At 39.8% G+C, this 19,612-nt stretch overlaps 1 protein-coding gene and 1 pseudogene across 3 annotated transcripts in view; one reads left to right on the top strand and one right to left on the bottom strand.

Annotated features, from left to right (window-relative positions):
* NOL4 (nucleolar protein 4) overlaps positions 1-19,612 on the top strand; it is a 383,971-nt gene that overhangs the window by 57,728 nt on the left and 306,631 nt on the right. The gene's annotated exons all lie outside the window — the stretch shown is intronic.
* Positions 5,791-6,222, bottom strand: LOC103111632 (large ribosomal subunit protein uL15-like; annotated as a pseudogene).

Genomic DNA, 19,612 nt, shown 5'->3' with positions numbered 1-19,612 from the left:
TGTTGTTGTTGTTGTTGTTCCAGCATTATTGCTGGGGCTCAGTGCCTGCACCATGAATCTGCTGCTCCTGGAGGCCATTTTCCCCCCTTTTTTGTTGCCCTTATTGTTGTAGCCTTGTTGTTATTGTTGTTGTTGATGATGATGTCATTCATTGTTGGATAGGACAGAGAGAAATGGAAAGAGGAAGGGAAGACAGAGAGGGAGAGAAAGATACTTCCACCGGTCCTTGCACTTTGTCGCCACTTGCGCTTAACCCAATGTGCTACCGCCCGACCCCCGATAAAGCTGCTCTTAATTTGAGCAGTCCTATTTATTCTGGTGCTATCTCCCCCCTCCATTTATCATGTGAAGAGAACAGCCTGTTCCTTTAATTTTGAGCAGGGATGTAGTGGTGGAGGGAGCTGAAAGGTGATACAGGGAGACACCTATGGCAAAGCAGGCACAGCTTTATTCTGGCAGGGAGCCAGCTCAACAAAGCTTCCCTCTGCTCAGTTCCAGTTAGCAGCAGCTCTCTATCCTGGCAGCTGCTCTTAGGTCAGCAGCCCTGGTCAGCTCCCAGGGCTGCAGCAGCGACAGCTCCCTAGGTTAAGAAGCAGCATGGCAGATGCAGCCCCCTCTGGCTTGAAGCAGGATATATTTATACAAAATCACACAAAGGAGGCAACCTGCCAACCCGGAGGTCTGGCTGACTGGTCAGGCTATCCTCACACAGTGAACATGTGCACCATCAGTGAATGAAAAACATCTTTACATGGTTATAGGGTGTCTACTTAGTCATTTCCGGGTAGAAGCTTCTATAGCTTGACATAGCTATCAGTCAATACATTATCTTAGACTCCCCCTGCCCCACCTCTTGCACACACACTTACCCTTGGGATCGAGTCTCCAAATATGTTCTTGATGTTAACATACCATAGTGTTTCACCTGTTTTTCCTTTTATGTATTTTGATAGTATTGGGCCTAATATCCAGGTACCTGATACATTTTGCATTAATTTTACTGTATTGTGCTGTGTTGATCTAATTTTTTTTATACACTAAGTTGTTCAGTTTTCCCAGCACTAAGTATTGAAGAGGTTTGCACCCCATTTGACCCTTCTGACATATATTAGGTGTGCATCCGTGCGTGTTTGTGTGTGTGTGTGTGTGTGTGTGTGCACTTATTTCTGAGCTCTCTATTCTTTTCCATTGGTATGAGTGTCCACTTTTATTCCACACCATGATGTTTTTATGACTATGACTTTTAGTATTAACTAAACCTGGGGAGCATAATACCTCCATTGTTTTTCTTTTTTTCCTCAGGAGTACTTTGGCTACTTGTGATCTTCTGTGATTGGATACTTTAGGCAATTGCCTTGAAAATTGTCTTGGAACTTTGATAAGGATTACATTTATTTCATAAATATCTCTTGGAAGGAAATTATTATAAAAGGAAGAAAAGTGCCACAGTCTCTTTTTTCTCTCATTTAAAAATAATGTCTTAAAAGAGTTTTTAATGGATATGCAGACTCCTTTGTTAAATCCCTGGTATTTTATGTCTTTCCTTTAAAAATATATATTTTTATATATTTATTTATTTTCCCTTTTGTTGCCCTTGTTGTTTTATTGTTGTTGTTGCTATTGATGTCGTCGTTGTTGGATAGGTCAGAGAAATGGTGAGAAGAGGGGAAGAAAGGGAGAGAGAAACATAGACACCTGCAGACCTGCTTTACCGCTTGTGAAGCGACTCCCCTGCAGGTGGGGAGCCGGGGCTTGAACTGGGATCCTTAAGCCAGTCCTAGCGCTTTGCGCCACGTGTGCTTAACCCACGTGTGCTTAACCCGCTGCGCTACCGCCTGACTCCCTAAAATATATTTTATTAATTCACTCAATAGAGATAGAAATTGAGAAGAAAGGGGGAGATAGGGAGAAAGAGAAACACCCCCAGCACTGCTTGCAAAGCTTTCCCCCTGTAGGTAAGGACTTGGGGCTTGAACCTGGGTCCTTGAGCATTGTAACGTGTGCTTAACCATGTACACCACTACCTGGTCCCCTTTGGTATTTTATCTTTTCTGATGGGATTGTTTTGGTGCTTCTGTAACTAGGATTGTGGTTTGTTTGTTTTTGTTTCTGTTTCTTCTATTGCTACAGAATAGAAATGTAACAGATTTATGTACGTTGAATTCCATGACACTTCCTGCATACACTTACAGTTTCTAGTAGTCTTATTACATGTAGTCTTAGGGATTTCTACATTTAGTAACATCTCATCTGCTAATGAATACTGTTATTTTTTTAGCTTTTACATTTTTTATCTTTTTATTTATTTATTGGATAGAAACAGCCAGAAATTGAAAGGGAGGGGGAGACAGAGAGACACCTGCAGCACTGCTTCACCACCTGTGAAGCTTTCCCCCTGCAGGTGGGGACTTGTGGCTCGAATCCAGGTCCTTGTGCATTGTAACATGTGCTCAGCCATGTGTACCACCACCTGGCCCCTCAGCTTTTATGTTTCATATAAAATTGTTAGCTTATTCTGGTTAGCCTTACAAAACTATGTTGAATGGTAGTAGAGTGAACATTTTTGTGTTTTGCTGATCTGGGGGGGGGGTGGATTTCAGAGTTTTACCTGAGTCTGATGTTAGCTTTAGATCTGTTATATGACCTTTATTATGTTGAGCTGTACTTCTTCTAGTCCAAGTTTATTGATTTAAAAAATCATAAGTGGGTTTTGAACCTTATCAAGTATTTTACATCATCTGCTGATGTGACCACATGGTTTCTATCTTCCCTAAATATGGCTATGGCACAAATTAGTGATTATTACTCTTTTTCTTTACTTCTTTCTGCTTTTTTTTCTGCCTGACTGACTGACCCGGGAATCCTAAGGGCTACATTTCCCAAGAATCTCTGTGTAGTGTCATGACTCTTTGTAGTCATACCAACCTTCACTTATGTGAATCACAAAGTGATGCTTAAAGATGAATTGGCAAACTGCAAAACTTCAGTGCTTTATACTAAATGTTCCAATCATGCTGGTTCTCTCTCTTTCTGGCTTGTGTTTACAAATAGTTCACCCACTACAAGGTGGTGTGTGGTGCGATGAGGATGGGATGACTGCTGAAGTGTTTTCTCCACATTTCTCTCTGCTTATTCCAAAGATTCCTTGACTTCTACTTTACTACCCTTGCTGTCTATTCCTAACTGGTTCCCCATGGTGCTGGTAGTTTTTTTAAAATATTTTTATTTATTTAATTTTAATGAGAAAGAGTAGATACAGAGGGAAAGATACCGGAAAGTAAAAGAGACTAGAACACTGCTCAGCTCTGGCTTATGGTGGTGCTGGGGATCGAACCTGGGACTTCAGAGCCTCAGGCTTGAAAGGCTGTTGCATAACCACCAACCATGCTGTCTCCACAGTTCCGGTGCTGGTAGTTTTATATCTCCCTCCAAGACCTGTCTACTCCATGTCTTAACTTGAGTAAACCTTAATACATTGACTCCTCCTTTAACCTGATTTATTCTCTCCCCAACCTTGCACACCCTATCACAGTGTACAGCTAATTTACTGCAAACATGCTGTGTGGTGTATTACATTAAGAGTTTTTCATATGCTAAATTGTCCTTGGCATTCCTAGTATGAATTCCTTTTGAGGTCATGATGCATGATTATCTGAATATTTTCTGAGATTTGGTTTGTCTTTTTTTTTTTTTTTTTTTTTTTGAGGATATTGGTAGGTTGGTAGGTAGGTAGATGACTTTTGTCTCTTCTGGGGGGGTCAGGGTTATGTCTTTTTCATTAAATATATTTGAAAATGGGGCAAGGTTCAGTTGAGTGCACTTGTTACCATTTGGAATGACCAAATTCCAGATGGGAAGCTTCACAAATGGTAAGATAGTGCTGAAGGAGTCTCTCCCTCTCTAGCTCCTCCTTTTCTCTCAGTTTCTCTGTCTTATCAAACTATATATATATGTATAATTTTCTTTCAATTTTTGCAAAGTTTTTTAATATGAAGAGCAATCAGTTTATCTTCAGAAGTTTTTTTAGAATCCACTAATGAATCCATCTGTTTCTGAGCTTTTGTTCTTACGATTTTTTGTCTGTGTTTAGTGGAATTATCAATGGATTTTCCTCTGTCATAATTCCTATCCAACTGATTTTTTTTTCTTGAATAAGTACCATATTTTCTTATTTCCCTGAATATACCATTCAATTTATTATTGAAAAGAACATTGTAAAATAATTTTTATGGGCATTATGGTAATAAGTTTCTCTTGCCTGTCCAGTATTTATTTATTGCCACTTTTACTTAAACTAGTTACCTCTTCTGAGGTTTCAAGTAAGGTAAGTAGTATAGGACACAATTTAGCAGACAGAAAAATGTAGCAAGAGTAGTACCCATGTTAGTTGTTATAGATATGTCTGGGTTTCTCACCAGTCCTTATAAACAATGGATTGTCATATTAGGCTAGCAATCTTGGAAAGTTAGTTAAATATTATCCACTATGTAGATGATATTCTTGTCCTTTGTGATTGACAGAGGTAGTTTTATATTGACTTTTCTTTAGTGAGGTTACTCTTTATGTAGAACACTTAAAAGTAACTAGAAAGTTTAGAAAATATAAATATTTATTTACTTTATTAAAAACATATATTTTAACATAGTGGTCAATAGAATTGGGTTCTCTAAAACATGCTATTTTGGGGGGGAGATGCATGGTTAGTCTCAAACCCAAATATAAATGTAAGTCATGTGCTGCATAACATCTTTACATCCCTAGCCCTAGGATATCCACATCTTAACCACCATTATTTTTTTATGTTACTATATGTGACAAAATGGACTCCAAATGCATGATGAAGTTTAAGGTCTTGAGATGAAGTTATTCTGAAATGTCAGGCAGATTCTCTGTAATCTCAAAGATGTTTATAAGAGAGTAGAAGGACAGGAGTAAAGGAGCTGAGGCTGATGCAGGGGTTGAGTGAAACCCTCTGAACAGGCATGAAAAAATCATGAGCCAGTGAAAGAAGGTGTCCTCCAACAGCTGGGAAAGGCAAGAAGATGATTCTTCCATGCAACCCCCAACAATTCAATGAGAAATCATGGTGTGGGTGAGGTGGAAAAAATAGAAAGTATGAAATCTAAAGAGCAAGACATAAAATAAAGCAAAAAAATTTTTAAAAATGCATGCCTGGAGAGCAGAATGTGACATGATGATTTGTGATAGACGAGGTAAAAAAAAAATTGGTCAAACTACATATGGTCCCAGTTCATATTGAGGAAGATGTATTTTTACCTTGGTGGAGATTAAGTATAAAACAAAGTGCAATTCTATTCTTTGTCCAATTGAAAAAGTATCCTTCAATTTCTAATTGCCTGAGAATAATTTTTATCAAAATAGGTGTTAAATTTTCTCAAATGCCTTCTCAGTGTTTTTGAGCTGAATGTGTAGTTTTAGTTGTTTTTTTTTTTTTAACATTTATAGCATTTAAAAAAATATTTATTTATTCTCTTTTGTTGCCGTTGTTGTTTTTTTATTGTTGTAGTTATTGATGTCATCGTTGTTGGGTAGGACAGAGAGAAATGGAGAGGAGGGGAAGACAGAGAGTGGGAGAGAAAGATAGACACCTGCAGACCTGCTTCACCACTTGTGAGCTTGTGAAGCGACTCCCCTGCAGGTGGGGAGCCGGGGGCTTGAACCGGGATACCTGTGCCGGTCTTTGCACTTTGCGCCACCTGTGCTTAACCCGCTGTGCTACCGCCCGGCTCCCTAACATTTATAGCATTTAATGAACCTTCCTGTGTGGTTTCAAGCAATCAGGACACAGGCTACTCCAACACCTTTAATCTTCTCCTCAGCTTTTCTACTGAAGAATTTGGCTTTCACAATAACAGGCTGCTTCAGGAGATTTCCCTTCCCCATAACTTAGTAGTAGTCCAACTGCAGTACATCAATGATAGGGGCAGCTCCAGTTTTGTTCTTGGCAGCATTTACTCATGTGTGCTCACTGACTTAAGTCCAGGTTGACAGTTGGGCAGAAACTCTGATTCCTCTTTAAGTGGTAATGTCGCATACCGACTTTCCCAAAGTAACCGGGTTATATTTATTGAAGTTGATCCTGAGGTGATGCATGTCACCAGCATTATTACCACGGCTTCATGGGTGCATCCAGTGCTTGCTGATGTGGCCGTGGCTTACGTGGCTCCAAAGTTTCTGAATCTTTCTGAGTTTGGATGGCATATCAGCTGCAGAAAGGAAAGAGGCTTTTTTTTGTGGCTTGTTATTATGGTAAATTATATCAAGTGATTTTTAGATGTTAATGGTATCTTAAATTCTAGTGGTAACCCATCCCCACAGTATTCACATATTATTATTATTATTATTATTATTATGATTATTATTCCCATTCTTTTCCTTGTAAATTGTGACTTTAAATAAAAAAAAATTTTGTAAGTAGCATGTGGTTGAGGTTTTACTTTTTAAAAATTTATTATAATATAAGAAAATATCAACAAGACCATAGGATAAGAGGGGTACAATTTCACAGAATTCCCACTACCAGAGTTCTGTATCCCACTCCTTCCCTTGAAAGCTTCCTCATTCTTTATCTCTCTGGGAGCATGGACCCAGGGTGCAGAAGGTGGGAGGTCTGGCTTTTATAGTTGCTTCTCTGATGGACATGGCAGGTCAATCTATACTTCCAGCCTGTTTGTATTTTTCTCTAGTGGGGCAGAGGTCTGGAGAGCTGGGGTTCCAGGGTACATTGGTGAGGTAGTCTGTCCTGGGAAGTCAGGACATGCTACCATGATGCCAACATGATTTTTTAGGACAGACTTGCTCAGCCAATCATCTGTTGTTGGACATCTGGGTTGCTTCCAGGTTTTGGCTATTAAAAATCGTGCTGCTATGAATAGGTATACACAAATCTTTTTGGATGGGTGTGTTTGGTTTCTTAGGAAATATCCCCAGGAGAGGAATTGCAGGATCATAGGGTAGGCCCACATCTACCCTTCTGAGAGTTCTCCAGACTGCTCTCCACAGAGGTTGGACCAATTTACATTCCCACCAGCAATGTAGGAGGGTTGTTCCTTTGACCCCACAACCTCTCCAGCATTTGCACTGTTACCTTTTCTGATGTATGAAATTCTCACAGGAGTGAAGTGGTATCTTGTTGTCTTTATTTGCATTACTCTGACAATCAAAGACTTGGAGCATTTTTTCATGTATTTCTCAGCCTTTTGGATCTTTTCTGTGGTGAATATTCTGAATATTCTGTCCATGTTCTCTCCCCATTTTTCGATGAGGTCATTTATTTTCTTGATATTCAGTTTCACAAACCCTTTATAAATTTTGGTTATTAGCCTCTTGTCTGATGTATGCCATGTAAAGATCTTCTCCCATTCTGTGAGGGGTGTCTTTGTTTGGGTATTGGTTTCTTTCGTTGTGCAGAAGCTTTTAATTTGATCTAGTCCCATACGTTTATACTTGCCTTAGTCTTCTTTGTAATTGGATTCGTTTCATTGAAGATGTCTTTAAAGTTTATGTGGGAATGAGTTCTGCCAATATTTTCCTCTAAATATCTGATAGTTTGTGTTCTAACATCCATGTCCTTAATTCACTTGGAATTTACTTTGGTGTTTGGTGAAGTATAAAGGTTCAGTGGGGCCTTACTTCTGGGCTTTCAGTTCTACTCCACTGGTCAGTGTGTCTATTCATGTTCCAGTACCAAGCAGTTTTGATGACAACAGCCATATAATACAATTTGAGATCTTGGAGTGTGATACTTCCAGTTCTGTTCTTTTCTTTTCAAGATTGCTTTGGCAATTCTAGGTCTTTTCTGGTTCCAGATAAATATTTGTAGTATTTGTTCTAGTCTCCTAAAATTGTGTTTGGGATCTTGATGGGGATAGCATTAAATTTGTAGATGGCTCTGGGTAGTATATTCATTTTGATGATGTTAATTCTCCCAACCCATGAACATGGAATATCTTTCCACTTCTTTGTGTCTTTTTCTATTTCCTTGAGCAGTGACTCATAATTTTCAGTATACAAGTCTTTCATTTCTTTGGTTAGGTTTACTCCTAGGTATTTTGTTTTTGTTGCTATAGTCAAAGGAATTGATTTCAGGGTTTCATCTTCTATCTTAGTGGTTGCATAAAGGAATGCCACTGAATTTGTATGTTAATTTTGTAGCCTGATACCTTACTGTATTGCCTGATGATTTCCAAAAGCTTCTTGCTGGATTCTTTAGGTTTTTCTATGCATATTATCATGTCATCAGCAAATAAGGAGAGTTTGACTTCTTCTCTTCCAATCTGTATGCCTTTAATTCCTTGCTCCTGCCTGTTTGCTATGGCAAGAACTTCCAACACTATGTTGAATAATAATGGTGATAATGGGCAGCCCTATCGAGTACCTGATTTGAGGGGAAATGCTTCCAGTTTTTCACCATTGAGTGTGATATTGGCTATAGGTTTGCTATATATAGACTCCACTATTTTGAGAAATTTTCTATCTATTCCCATTTTTATAGCATTTTGATCATAAAGGGATGTTGTATTTTGTCAAGGGCTTTCTCTGATATAACCATGTGGTTTTTAGTCTTGTTTTTATTGATGTGGTGGATCACATTGATTGATTTACATATATTAAACCAACCTTGCATTCCTGGGATAAATCCCACTTGGTCATGATGAACATCTTTTTGATATACTCCTGTATCCAGGAATACAGGAGAATTTGGCTAGAATTTTGTTCAATACTTTATCATCTATGTTCATCAGAGATATGCTAACATCACCTCAGAACTCATTCTTAACTTGGGCCCCGCGGCAAAGAAGTGGCACACTTCATTCCTGTCCCACATCTTGAAATCTGAATCTATGCCCAAAATAAAAACCCTGTGGTGAGGGGTAGACATGTAGCTTCCTGGGCCAGTGGGGGGTGGGAGTGGGTGGGAGGGATGGGTCAGTCTTTTGGTGGTGGGAATGGTGTTTATGTACACTCCTAGCAAAATGTAGACATATAAATCAGTAGTTAATTAATATGAGAGGGGGAAAATCAATTGTATGTCTCAGTTTTTCAAAACACAAACTAAATCTTTTTAATATATAGGCTGTGTATTTGATATGTGGACTCTCTCAAAAGCCTAGACCAAGTAGATTAGAAGCATCCAATAGCACAGCTATATACAAGATACTGGATACTGTACAGAAACCCTAACAAAAGGACTTTTCAAAGTTAACCCAATTACCAAATAATGTGATGATAACATTAACTATCGATTGTCTTTTTGAACCCTAAGACAGCAGGAACCTCACATCTCCACTATAGTGCCCCTACTTCCCCCAGTCCTAGAACCCTTGGATAGGACCCACTTTCTCGTATGCCTCTCCCAATCCATACCAAATAATATTGCATCTGCCGATCACAACCTAACCAACGCAGTTATTGCCACCTCAACATGCTTTAGCTCAGACTGTGTCCAGAGACTTCACGTGTGGAATGACAACCCTTCAGCTTCATTACTCGGGTGAGACCTTTCCTTTTATAGTACACTCTAATTTCATCTCAGGTGGTTCACTTTCTAACAAAGTCCCAAAACCTAGATATACACCAGTTTCTGTGAGAGAGAGCTTATGTTCACACGTATCCATAAACTACTGCAAAATATATACCTGAAAGCAGAAGTACACTAGAGTTTGCAGTGAGTACCTCCCTAACACTTCCTCTCCACTATTCCAAGCTTTGGGTCCATGATTGCTCAACAATTTGTTTGGCTTCGTATGTTAACTCTCTTTTCAATTTTGTTTACTCTTTCGAAGAACCAACATTTACTTCACTTGGTGAGTAGAAATGGGCTTTAGCCCCAGGAATCTCTCCTCAGGCTCCTCTCTGTCCAAGAGCTACACGTTTTTGCACTCACTGGTGATTTGGTGGGTTCCCAAAGTCGGTCTAGTCCTGTCTTGTTGCAGTCCCAGGTGATCTCCTTTAGTATTCCTAGTTGACCTGGATGAGGAGAGGAGAGAAACACAGCTGTTGCTGCTCTGTATCCCTGCCTCCGGAAGGAACTGTTGGTTTTGGAAGCCTCAGTTAGCAGTTTTGTTATGTTCAATAAGTTAATGCCCTAGTATATAAAATGTCTTGAGAAAATATAATATGTAAAAATGAAGCCCCAGCTGAAAGCTTGTCAGACCTGCTAAGAGCTTCTAATTCCATGTGAAATATATAAATGTTGAAAAGCTAGGCTAACCTTTTGAAATGGAACAAAAAGCAGTTCAGAAGGCTAAAAGCTTCTCTACTGATTTTTCATTCAGTTAAGCGCCTGTACACTGAAACATTGAGTTCTCTGATCATGAGACCTCTTCAGAGATCCTGGTGATACAGTCTGAATTATTGAATATGAGTCCATATATATTCTTTTTAAAAAATTTATTTAAAAAAGGAGACATTAACAAAACCGTAGGATAGGAGGGGTACAACTCCACACAGTTCCCACCACCAGATCTCTATATCCCATCCCCTCCCCTGATAGCTTTTCCATTCTCTATCCCTCTGGGAGTATGGAACCAAGGTCATTGTGGGTTGCAGAAGGTGGAAAGTCTGGCTTCTGTAATTGCTTCCCCACTGAACATGGGCATTGACTGGTCAATACATACTCCCAGTCTGCCTCTCTTTCCCTAGTAGGGTGGGTCTCTGGGGAAGCAGAGCTCTAGGACACATTGGTGGGGTTGTCTATCCAAGAAAATCTGGTCGGCATCATGCTAGCATCTGGAACCTGATGGCTGAAAAGAGAGTTAACATACAAAGCCAAACAAATTGTTCAACAGTTATGGACCTAAAGGCTGGAATAGTGCAGATGAAGTGTTGGGGGTACTCACTACAGACTATTGTGTACTTCTGCTTTCAGGTATATATTTTGCCCTAGTTTATGGATATGTGTGAACATATGCTCTATCTCAGGGGACCTGGCTTGTTAGGAAGTGAACCACCTGGAATGGAATTAGAGAATACTATGAAAGGAAAGGTCTCACTCAAGTAATGAAGCTGAAGGGTTGTCATTCCACACCTGAAGTCTCTGAGTCTATATATATTCTATAACTTAGAAATATAGATCTGTCTCCTAGCAGTAATACAGTTTTACTTTTATTCAGTGTGAGTTTAAAAAAAGGGGGTGGGTTGGGTTGGGTGGGTTAAATGCAGCAGTTTAAGCACACTTAGGGCAAAGTGCAAGGACCTGAGCAATATTCCAATTAGATCCTCTGGCTCCCCACCTGTGGGGGGGTGGTTTTCACTTCACCCAGTTAAGTAGGTCTGCAGGTGTCTTTCTCTCCCCCCTCGATCTTCCCCTCCTCTCTGTTTCTCTCTGTCCTATGCAGCAACAGCAACAGCAACAGCAACATAAAAACAATGGAGAAAAAATGGCCTCCAGGAGCAGTGGATCCATAGTGCAAGCACCAAGCCCCAGCTATAACCCTAGAGGCAAATAATAATAATAATAATAATAAAAGTAAATAAAAAAAGAAAAAGAAAAAAGGAAAAAACATTGGCACTTAGAGTCAACAATATCCTCAGGAAAACAGCAGAAAGATTTAAACCAGCATGGGCATAGTGTGGTGATTTGGAAGATGATGAAATTAGACACTTCTTTTTATTAAGATAAATGTATGACCTGGCATAGAGTTTAGCATTCTGCTTGCCAGTTATTATATGGGGATGGAAGCAGCTGCATTTGTGATAGAAAAGACTAAGCCAAGGAGAGAGTTCATCCTAGAACACAGTACTTCCAGGAGGTCGGGCGGTGGCGCAGTGGGTTAAGCGCATGTGGCGCAAAGTGCAAGGACCGGGCTTAAGGATCCCGGTTCGAGCCCCCGGCTCCCCACCTGTAGAGGCGTCGCTTCACAGGCAGTGAAGCAGGTCTGCAGTTGTCCGTCTTTCTCTCCCCCTGTCTTCCCCTCCTCTCTCCATTTCTCTCTGTCCTATCCAACAATGAACAACATCAACAATGGCAACAATAATAACTACAACGAGGCTACAACAACAACAAGGGCAACAAAAGGGGGAAAAATGGCCTCCAGGAGCGGTGGATTCATGGTGTAGGCACCGAGCCCAGCAATAACCCTGGAGGGAAAAAAAACACACACACACACACAAAACACAGTACTTCCAAATCTTGAGTGTCCAGGTTCAGTCCCCAGAATCACCATATGCCAAAACTGAGCAGTGCTCTTGTGACTTAACGTTCTCTCTCTCTCTCTCTCTGGAAATTATGAAATAATAAACACATACTTTTAAGATAGTAAGAAGAATAGAAAAAAACTAAAGAATATGATCGTTACAGTAAAAAAATTAAAAAGACTAGAATTGCCGAAAGTATAAAGTATTACTAGGAATAGTTTTTATTTGATTTACAAATAAAATAGACCTTTGTGTCCTTACTGTGCTCTTAATCCTTGCAAGACAAATGGTACAGCGAGGTGGTACAATTGACTACAAATATTAGTCGCAAACATATCCCACAGACCTAAGTGTACAGTTTATGATTAGAGAAAGTATCTGACAAGACACTCAGCCATTGGAATTTTGTACTTTAAGGAAGTATGATGATTTTTAAGAGTAAAGAATTTAAGGGGGCTGGGCGCTAGTGCAGCAGGTTAAGCACAGGTGGTGCCAAGTGCAAGGACTGGTGTAAGGAAAGCAGTTCAAGCCCTGGCTCCCCACCTGCAGGGGAGTCACTTCAGAAGCAGTGAAGCAGGTCTGCAGGTGTCTATCTTTCTCTCCATCTCTCTGCCTTCCCCTCCTCTCTCGATTTCTCTCTGTCCTATCCGACCAGGACAACAACAATAACTACTACTACAAGAAAAAACAAGAGCAACAAAAGGGAAAAAATTAAAAAATAAGAGTAAAGAGTTTAAGCAAATAGTTCATTAAGCAAAAGGTATAATTAAAATAAAAGCATGACTGGAGGAACACAGGGCATTGGAAAATTGAAGGCTCCATTAAAAATAAAAATGAGTTCTATAGAGTCTGCCTGCTTTTTAATCATTTTTCCTGTGCCAAAGAAGTATTATTGATGAGAAAATAATATAGAAAAAAGAAAACTTCAACAGATGCAGGCAGTACATTTGTATAAATGCCTGGCTAGTGTGGGAGTGCTGGGCTAGTGTGGGGGTGCCTCTTCCCAGGCATGTACTTTCTGGGTTGGAGAGAACAGAGAATTCAACCGGAGCCAGCCTGGGCTGCTACTCACTCAGCTACACGAGGGAGATGACTCATGAACAGATTTGTGGTGGCAAGGCAATTCAATTTGATTCTTAATTGATCAGAGAGCCCAGGCTTTTAAAGGTTGATCTGGAAGTGGCAAGTCGGAAACTGAAATAGCCTGAAATGGTTTGGAAAGGGGTAGAGAAAGGCAAAAGGGGCTGGGAAGGTAGGAACTTCCTTAGAAACTGTTGCAAGGGTTTTAACTGGTAGGATTAATAATACTACCCTGCAGGCAGGGAGGGTCTTGAGGGTAGAAAGAAGATAGATGAAAGGAATGGAATGGGTGGGGATCTCAGGCAAAACAATGATTATGTAGATAATAAGTCTGATAAGATGAGAGGATGGATGTTCCCTCAAGTCAAGCCCTGCCAAGTTCATCCATAGTCTCACAATTTCTCTGATATATAAAGGATAAAAATCTGCTGTAATTCACTTGCAAAGAATTTCAGGAAGATTAAGGGTATGGTTAATTAATCTAGATTGGAGAGAATGTAGAGGTGTAACATGATAATCTCTGAAAGCTACCAATGTAGGAACTCTTATAAGAATGTTTTAGAGATAGAAGAGTAAGGAAAATGAGGTTTTGAAGCTTTGTGTGTCCTACCTTATAATTTTTGAACTCTTCTTATAATTTTTTAATATGCTCAAAATAAGTTGTTTTTCATGACTCCTCATATAGTTGAATTCATGCTTTGACCTGCCAGTATTATAAAACCATGCAAAAGAATTATTCTTTTTTAAAAATTGTTTTTATTATCTTTATTGGTTATAGACAGTCAAAAATCAAGAGGGAAAGGGGAGATAGACAAGATAGGACACCTGCCTCACCACTCACAAAGCTTTCCCCCTATAGGTGGGGACTGGGGACTTGAACCCAGGTCGTTGCACATTGTAACATGTGCACTCAACTAGGTGTGCCACCACCTTCCCCCCACCCCCCACAAAAGAATCACTCTTACTGTACCTTCAAAATTATTCATTTGACTGTAGTTGTCTAAATGTATCCTTGGGATGACATAGTTATCACTTAAAAGTAAACTTTTTTTTTTTTGCTTTACCTTGTTCCAAGTGTACATACTAAATGCAATAAAGAAATAAATGTCTTTGCTGATGTTCCTTGAATTGGCTCCCTCATAGCCTACTCTGGCAAGATTCTAGGTTCTTTAAAATTAACCAGTTCCAGAGATGGTTGTGGGCTGGTAGGAAATGAGATCTTAATCATCAAGTCGTACACACTCTATTTCTGTATACTATGTGTCTTAGAATCTATCTCTTGGTTAAAGCACACATTTACCTTTAATCAGTGTGGAAAATAGCATACTTGACACTTAAAAGCATGAATAATTTCTTTATGGAGATAATAGAAAGATTTCAGCTTTTGGAGAAAGTTTATCGTTAGTAAGTCCAAGCCCCTTCAATGTGCATGATAAAGAATGTATCTAATCTCAAAACCTAAATTGCAACATCTCATATGTTACATCTATGTACATTTATTATTGAAATATACATTATATATTATAAATATATAATGCTAGAAACTTCATTTCTTTTTTCAAGAAACCTTTAAAATATTTTAGTTGTTTGTTTATTGTATAGAGACAGAGAGAAATTGAGTTGGGATGGGGAGATAGAGAGTGAGAGAAACAGAGAGACACCTGCAGCCTTGCTTCACGAGTGATGTGCTACCACCCAGCTCTGCAACTCTTATTTTTTTTAAGCAAGCTCTTGACTTGATTTTTCTTGGCAAAGACTCTTCTTTCCATATATATTTAAGTAAAGATTCATAGGCTGGTGAAATAGTTCACGTGGATAGTGTGCTACTTTGCCACGTTCATGGCTTAGGTTCAAGCCCATTTTGAAGGAAGCTTCATTGCTCTGGTCTTCTTCACTCTCTGTCTCTTTCTAAAAAAGAAAAAAAGACTCACTGTGCCCCAAGTTCTAAGTAGCTAATAACCTACTTAGAACTTGGGGCATAGTGAGTCTTTGGGAAAATTAAGGATAAAAGGTTTATTTGACAACATGTCTCATTACTCATGAACTTACTCATTTTCAAAATTTTTAAATTGTATTAAACTGATAGTCATGCACTGTTTTCTTATGAAATGTTTTGGTCATTACAATAAAATGTTATTGTCCCCAAAGAGAAAAGTGCCATATGGTTCTTCTTCTTCTAGCGTTTGCCCTTCTTCCGTAGCCAGTCAACAGGTCAGGTTGAAAGCTGTCAGGAGCTGCTTGTTGCTGGCTTTGAAAGTGACTGGGATCCATGTGGATTCAGTCGGCTAGGAAGGATCGTCAGTTTCCCCAATGAATGGGTACTCACGGGATGCACCACGAGAAGGTTGATCCAATGCATCCCTTCCATATGGTAAACTATACTAAAACTGTCCTCAAACTATCAAAGAAGGTGAAAAGCTGTTTCTTTGATGTTTTCTTTGTCTCCCTCTGAACACGGTTTTTTCTTCTTCCAATATTGTTGTGTCTTTTGATGTATTGCAGGGTTAGGCAAGCCATTTACTTGTCCCACATCCCAGTAAATAAACTTAGAATTTCAGTTCTTTGGTTTCTGAGAAAAATTGATTTCTGTATGTATTTGCATTGTCAGCCAGTGAGACCCTCTCTTGACTTGGTTTACAGAGCTGGAGGTGATGGGACGCTGTCTACTGACAGTGCTCCACATCCCTCTCACATGAGAGGGAAACCTCTCTGATCTTATGAGAAACCTGGAGCCCTCTCTGGCATACTACAGTGGCTGCCTTCTCCTGTGTTGTTATAGGACTTAGATCTTCAGCTTCTCTTAGGGTGGAGTTAAATACAGAGAACAGGGAGAGAGAGAACTCCATGTCCTAGTCCTTGGACATTATGTGGGCTTGAGGGGCTGGCAAAAGAGGTTGTCTGTGTTTTAAAAGTGGAGGGAACAAAGAATATACAAATATCTGGAATTCTGAAGCCTTAACGTATGACATGAGGATAGATTTAGGTAGAACAAGCTTTTTAAAATGGCCCTTCTGGGCTCTGGAGCCTTAACTGATTGCTTATACAATCTCAGAGTAACTGCACCTCCATAGGTGCTTTAGGAAGAGTGAGGAGAGAGGAGAGGCAACTCAGGGTAGTAGAACAGACACTACTCTAGGGACTGACACCTCCAAGCTTGGGTCCCAGTCATGCTGACTACTTACTCTTCCAAGCGCCCCTCCATGACCTAGCACAGCTGAAGGACTCAGATCTCCTCTAGATCCTCATACTTCAGACACTGTGGGTGGAGAGAGCAGAGGGGAAAGGGCCTTGGCTGTTCCCTGAACTGTTTCCAAGGCAACTGTGTAGTTAACAGTGGCTGGTGGGGAGGCTGGAGCAAGGCTGCTACTCAGGAAGCTCTGAGCTGCAAGCTTGTGTGGTTGGAAGGCCAGTGAGAGGTCTAGGGAGGCGGGGGTGTAGAGTTTACAGAGTGGAGGGAGCCTTTCTCACCTCCACCCACAGCATGTTGTCATGGAGACCACCAGGGCATCTTCACCTGTACTGGCTGCTGTAGCTTCTGCATCAAAGGAGAAGGGATAGCCAACCAAGTCCAGCCATCTCCACCATGAGCTGTAACTCAGCAGCTGCCACTGCTTGCCTCCCACAGACAGGAAATAAAAGGGCAAGAGTCCAGAACGCACCCAGGCTCCTCCACTGTGTCTGTCTTTATTTGGCCAGGATTTTATATTTCAGCTTCTCCACAATAAACGGTCTAGAGGATGAAGAAGCGACTCCCTTTATCACTGTGTCTGCCACACTTTAGTTAGCAGATTGCATAGTGCCACAGAACGTTGTTCTGAGCCAACTCTAATTCTCAGCAGAAAGAAATTCATTTGGAAAAACAAAAGTAGTTACAAAGTCACACTCAAAGGGTATTGATAATCCTTATGGGAATACCCCATTGCTAAGATCACATAACAAATGATTGGGATAATGATGTATTTGACCTTTGAGGATTCCTATGATAAGGAAATAGGTTGTTGTGAAGCTTCTTTCCTATTTTATTCCCAGTTCTATACCAATTAAAAATTGGTATAATCTATTTTTTATGGATTCTATTCCATCCATATTTGAGATCAATCTTTGGATTTATAAGGGAGGGGTGTTTTGAAATGACTCTACTATTCAACTAGGTAGATGGAGAAAATAAATACTCAAGAACACTCAACTCAAATTCAACATTTAGTGCATAGATGCATCTCTACTGAGTTCCATAGTGAAATCACTTAGGAAAGAACTCTCCATGAGTAGAGCAAGTTGGAATATCTATGATCTTGAAATGACAGCCATATTCTAAGAGGCTTTTTGAGCTGCTGTTGGTCACAACCCCCTGTGTTTCACATTTCTTTTCTGCTTAATTGTATATGGTCTAGCTTTCATTCTCTGAAAGCACCCTGAAGCTGTTTGATACTTATAATCATGAGTTTCCCTACATAGTTCTGCATTTTTGAATAGGCCAGGCTTTGCAACTGACTTTAAAACTACCTCTTTAGAAAATTCTAACAATTTAGGAGAGCTATTTATTCCCTAAAGCTGATAGGTGATATACTTAAGAATTTCATCTTTTCACACTTGTTTTTTTGAGTTTTCAAAGCCATTTAAAGAGATTTTTATGTTGTATAAACCCTTATTAAAGCTTTAGATTTGAAATATACTGATCATCAGTATATTGATTCACTTAGTTGTAACTTCTCTCAAAGGTCATAAGCACTTTATAAACCCCAAATCGAATTCTCTTAATATTTATTATCTTATTAAACTTTCTAAGGACCTGATTCTTTCACTTAGCCATGTCATCATCAACAACAACCCCTTTTTCTATTTCCTAGATAATCCCTCTTCAACCTTTCCTGGCATCTCTCTGACCTTGATTAGTCTATTTTTTAAAAAAAGATATTAGTAATTTATTTAATGAGAGGGAGAGCAGGAGAGAGAAAGATAGAGAGAGAGAGAGAGAGAGGGAGAGGGAGAGGGAGAGGGAGAGGGAGAGGGAGAAGGAGAAGGAGAAGGAGAACAGGAGGAGGAGGAAGAAGAAACCGGAGAATCCCTCTGGTGCATGTGCTGCCAGGGATTATATTTAAGACTTCATGCTTGAGAGCCCAGCACTTTATCCATTGTGTCCTGGGCCAAGCCTTTTTATTTTATTCACATCACTTTGTTCTTTCCATATTTTTATAATATCTTGGTATTCTGTTTTGTCCATGCTGAATTCTTTCTGGGACCTTATTCTTAACTTTCATGGCTTGCTAGTCCCTATTCACTTGTCTTCTAAAACTTGAATAGATTTTTACTAAAAACTTGCATTTCTGCCCTGTGTTTCCTCCAGGCATGTTAAATTCAACTGAAATACATTCCTTTCCAAAACTTACCTTTCCTACTCATACCTCAGTTAAAAACATGAATCATGGGAGTCGGGCGGTGGCGCAGTGGGTTAAGCGCACGTGGCACAAAGCGCAGGGACCCGCGTAAGGATCCCGGTTTGAGCCCCCGGCTCCCCACCTGCAGGGGAGTCGCTTCACGGGCGGTGAAGCAGGTCTGCAGGTGTCTATCTTTCTCTCCCCTCTCTCTCTGTCTTCCCCTCCTCTCTCCATTTCTCTCTGTCCTATCCAACAACAAAGCAATGTCAACAATGGCAATAATAACCGCAATGAGGCTGCAACAAAAAGGGGGAAAAATGGCCTCCAGGAGCGGTGGATTCATGGTGCAGGCACTGAGCCCAGCAATAACCCTGGAGGGGAAAAGAAAACAAAAACATGAATCATGTATTGGCTCTAAAATTTATCTAATCAAATATCTTATTGGTCTCTTGCAATACCAATATCAAGAACCAATACCAGTATCAAGAACCTTAATCCTAGTGGCAAAGTAAATGAATACATTAATAACTTTTAAGAAAGTCTATTACAGTGATAAGCAGGACCTATATAGCAAAGAATAAATTAATAGAAAATCTTAGAAAAATGCTATGTTAAACTGTGATAAAAGATATGCAGTCAGATAGTTAAGTCACTGGAAAAAGAACATGTTAGGAAGAGAAAATAGCAGTCACACAGAAGCTGTTCTGAAGGACTTTACTCAAGGAACTGTTACAAAAATCAGTGTACGCTCCACCTGCAGGGGGAGGCTTCATAAGTGTCGAAGCAGTTCTGCAAGTGTCTCTCTGTCTCTCTCCCTCTATCTCCTCCTTCCCCCTCAATCTCACTTTGTGTCCATCATAAATTTTAAAAATGATAAAAAAGATTTATTTTGAAAAATCAGTGTACATGGTGAAAAGAGGATTGCTGGTTGTACTGAGAATGAGTAGGAAGTTAGGGGCAGATGATGCTGGACTTTAGGGACTCTGATAAAGATTTTA

Source organism: Erinaceus europaeus, chromosome 15 (genome assembly GCF_950295315.1).
Source record: "Erinaceus europaeus chromosome 15, mEriEur2.1, whole genome shotgun sequence".
Classification (NCBI taxonomy): Eukaryota; Metazoa; Chordata; class Mammalia; order Eulipotyphla; family Erinaceidae; genus Erinaceus; species Erinaceus europaeus.
This window is presented reverse-complemented; position numbering and strand designations above follow the sequence as displayed.